Below are 4509 nucleotides of genomic sequence, written 5' to 3'. Positions count from 1 at the left end.
GACAGCTGTTTACTGTGTGGGCATGCTGCGATTTGCAGTTTTGCAACATCTGGAGAGCTACAGTGGGGACATTCACACTGGAGGGTTTACAGTAAGTTTACAGTAAGTTTCTTGAAGTTTGAGCTGCAGCAAAATTTTTCGCTGCAGCGCAAACTCCTAGCGGGAAACTCACCGTAAAACACCAGTGCAAATGTATCCTAAAAACACTACACTACACTAAAATAACACATAATAAAGGGTAAAACACTACATATACACCCCCTTACACTGTCCCCCCCAAGAAAAATGAAAAACATATTGTACAGCAGTGTTTCCAAAACAGAGCCTCCAGCTGTTGCAAAACAACAACTCCCAGCATTTCCAGACAGCCGCTGACTGTCCAGGCATGCTGGGAGTTAAGCAACAGCTGGAGGCACCCTGTTTGGGAATCACTGGCGTAGAATACTCCTATGTCCACCCCTATGCAATCTCTCACTTTGGAGCCCTGTCGTATTTCAAGGAAACAGTTTAGGGCCACATATGGGGTATTTACGTACTCTGGAGAAATTGCACTACAAATTTTGGGGGGCCTTTTCTCCTTTTACCACTTATGAAAAGGAAAAGTTGGGGGCTACACCAGCCTGTTAGTGTAAAAAAATAAAAAATTTTACACTAACATGCTGGTGTTGCCCCATACTTTTTATTTTCACAAGTGGTAAAAGGAAAAAAAAGACCCCCAAAATGTATAACGCAATTTCTCCTGAGTACTGAAATACCCCATATGTGGGCATACAATGCTCTGTGGGCGCATAACAAGGCTCAGGAGTGAGAGTGCACTATGTACATTTGAGGCCTAAATTGGTGATTTGCACAGGGGTTACAGCGGTTCTGACATAAACACAAAAAAAAAATACCCATATGTGACCCCATTTTGGAAACTGCACCCCTCACGGAACGTAACAAGGGGTATAGTGAGCCTTAATACCCCACAGGTGTTTGACAAATTTTCGTTAAAGTTGGATGTGAAAATGAAAAAAATATATATTTTCCCTAAAATGCTGATGTACCCTAAATTTTTCATTTTCACAAGGGAAAATAGGAAAAAAGCCCCCCAAAATTTGTAACCCCATTTCTTCTGAGTAAGAACATACCCCATATGTGGATGTAAAGTGTTCTGCTGGCGCACTACAATGCTCAGAAGAGAGGGAGCACCATTGGGCTTTTGAAGAGAAAATTTGTCCGGAATTGAAGGCCACGTGTGTTTACAAAGCCCCCATAGTGCCAGAACAATGGACCCCCCCCCCCCCCCCCACACACAATTGCTGCTATAATTTGAAGCCCTCTGATGTCTTCCAAAAGTAAAACCATAAAGTAAACATATTGTATATGTGAATCAAAATATAATTTTTTGGGAATATCCATTTTTCTTATAAGCAGAGAGCTTCAATTTTTTCAGCAAATTTTGGAATTTTTCACCAAGAAATGATGCAAGTATCGACAAAATTTTACCACTAATAAAAAGTAGAATATGTCACAAAAAACAATCTTTGAATCGGAATGAGAGGTAAAAGCATCCCCGAGTTATTAATGCTTAAAGTGACAGTGGTCCTTAAGGGGTTAAAGGGGTACTCCGGTGGAAAACTTTTTTTTTGTTTTAAATCAACAATTCACATCAGGACAGCTGTGGATCTGGGTGGACGCCAACCCTGGAATGCCCCAATACACCCGCTCCTCCATGTACCCATCCATTCCTACCAGTGGACTACCTGATAAGAACAGATACTACACTTGATCTTAGCCAAAAGGCCGAGAAGCAATTTGTAACAATAATACTTTAAATACTTATAGTAAAAAGTAATTCAAAGAAAACAAGAGGATACCTTATACGCACCCCAGTCTAACAAGCATCAAATGGATTGTGGTTATGAGAAACATTGTTATCAGACGTTGTAAAAGATTAGAAACAGCCTTACTATGGTCCATGGATGGACTGTGTATTTGTATTCACTTCAATTGGGTTGAACTTCAATAACATACACAGTCATTGTCCAAGGTTGTCACTGTTTTTGTAAAATAACCCCCCCCCCAAAAAAAAAAGCCCTTGGAGAATAAGTAAGTTGCAGCAAGGGACACTGTGCCTGCTTTTTTTTTTTAACTGCCGTTATAGGACATTCTTCATGTTCAGACATTGAAAGGAATATCTTAAAACATCGAACATTGGTGCTTTCTATTCCAGATGAATGCAACATTGTTAAACTTTTACAAAACAGACATCTATTCTAGCACAAACTATTATTCACTGTAAATTAATCACAACTTTTATAATGCATTTACATTGTGCAGTTAAAAGTCATTGAATTCATTTCTCTATGCCTGTTTAATTAAACATCTATTAATGTGATTCTATTTTTCTGATAAAAGACTGTGAATAATTAAAAACAGGGTTTTACTTATCCAATTAACCGCTTAAAGGGGTACTCCACTGGAAAACAGTTTCTTTGTAAATCAACTGGTGCCAGAAAGTTAAACAGATTTGTGAATTACTTCTATTAAAAATCTTAATCCTTCCAGTACTTATTAGCTGCTATTTGCTCCACAGGAAGTTCTTTTATTTTGAATTGCCTTCATGTCTGACCACAGTGCTCTCTGCTGACACCTCTGTCCACTTTAGGAAGTCTTAAGGGTCTAGATACTGTAAAAGGCCATGACGTCAGCGCGCCGTGCCGTGCATAGCAACGACGCAGGGGATGCACGCCGGAGGCCTGCAGCAGCACGGACCCGACTCAGGTAATTATGCCACCGGGGATGGGGGGAGGCAACGGGGCAGCGGCGCCTGCAATGGGTGCCGCTGCCCCTTCTCTCCCCCTGGCTGTCGGCGCCGCTTCTCTCCCCCTGGCTATTGGCGCCGGCACCGATAGTCAGGGGGACAGAACGGGCAGCGGCGCCGATAGCCAGGGGGTGAGAAGGGCTGACAGCAGCGCTCTAGACCCCAGGAAAGGCAGGGGAAGAGAAGTGGGCAGCGACGGCCTCTCTCCCCCTGCCTTTCCTGGGGTATATCGGGGTATACACGCGCACACACGCACCCTCATTTTACCATGGATATTTGGGTAAAAAAATTTTTTTTACCAAACATCCTTGGTAAAATGAGGGTGCGTGTTATAGGCCGGTGCGTGGTATACCCCGATAAATACAGTAAATTATATATTGATTCACATATATAATAGATCTACTTTATGTTGGCATCAGAAAGTTGACATGTTTTTAGTTCTTGAAGACATTAGAGGGTTTCAACGTTTAGCAGCAATTTTCAAGAAAATTTCTAAATCTGAAGTTTTCAGGGACCAGTTCCGTTTTGAAGTGAATTTGAGGGCCTTTGTTAGAAACCCCCCATAAATGAACCCATTGGGAATACTTTACACCTCAAAATGACATTCAGTGAGTTTTTTTTAACCCTTTAGGTGTTTCAATTGAATAGCTACTAAGTGGAGGGGAAAACTCAAAATCTCAATGTTTAACACTAACATGTTATTGTAGCACCATTTTTTTCTTTACTTTTACAAGGGATAACAGGAGAACAAGCCCCACAAAATGTATAACCCCCATTTCTTGTAACCATGGAAATACCTCATATGTGGATGTAAAGTGTGAACTACATGGTTCAGAAGGAAAGGAACAACAACATTAGGCTGAAATGGTTTGGGGGGGGCATATTGCATTTAGGTGCCAGAATAATTGGAACCCCCCACATGGCACTCCATTTTGGAAAGTATACCCCTCAAGGAACGTAACAGGGGATACAGTGAGCCTTAACTCCCCACAGGTGGTTCAAGACATTTCGTTAAACTTTGAGGTTTAAATGAAAAATGTGCTTTTTTACAATAAAATGATGATGTTACCCCAAATTTTGCATTTTCACAAGAGGTAATAGGCAAAAAATCATCCCAAAATTTGTAGCCCCATTTCTCTTGAGTAAGGGAATACCCCACATGCGGAGTCAAATGTTCTGCTGGCGAACTACAGGGCTCAGAAGGGAAGGAGCAAAATTTGGCTTTTGGAGAGGGAATTTCGCTAAAATGGTTTTCGGGGGGCATGTCACATTTAGGAAGCCCCTATGGTACTAGAACAGTGGGAACCCCCAACATGGCATACAATTTTGGAAACTATACCCCTTACGGAATGTAACAAGGGGTACAGTGGGCCTTAACTACCCACAGGTGGTTCAAGACATTTTGTTAAACTTTGAGGTTTAAATGAAAAAGGTGTTTTTTTACACTAAATTGCTGATGTTACCCCAAATTTTCCAATTTCACAAAGTCTTATAGGAGAAATAATCCCCAAAATGTGTAACCCCATTTCTTAGAAAAATACTCCATATGTAGAGGTAAAGTGCTCTGTGGGCCTATAGGGCTCAGAAGGAGCAACATTTGGCTTTTGAAGAGAGAATTTTGATGAAATTGTTTTTGGGGGGCATGTCGGATTTGGGGAACCCTTATGGTGCCAAAACAGTGGAAACCCCCACTTTGTACTTCA

General features: G+C 41.3%; 1 pseudogene; it reads right to left on the bottom strand.

Moving 5' to 3' along the window:
* Nucleotides 1-1667: 1667 nt before the first annotated feature.
* LOC130275241 (U2 spliceosomal RNA) lies at nucleotides 1668-1797 on the bottom strand (annotated as a pseudogene).
* Between the last annotated feature and the right edge of the window lie 2712 nt (nucleotides 1798-4509).

The sequence above is a fragment of the Hyla sarda genome, chromosome 5 (genome assembly GCF_029499605.1).
Source record: "Hyla sarda isolate aHylSar1 chromosome 5, aHylSar1.hap1, whole genome shotgun sequence".
Taxonomy (NCBI): Eukaryota; Metazoa; Chordata; class Amphibia; order Anura; family Hylidae; genus Hyla; species Hyla sarda.
Note: the sequence above shows the minus strand (reverse complement) of the source record. Positions and strands in the feature narration are given on the sequence as shown.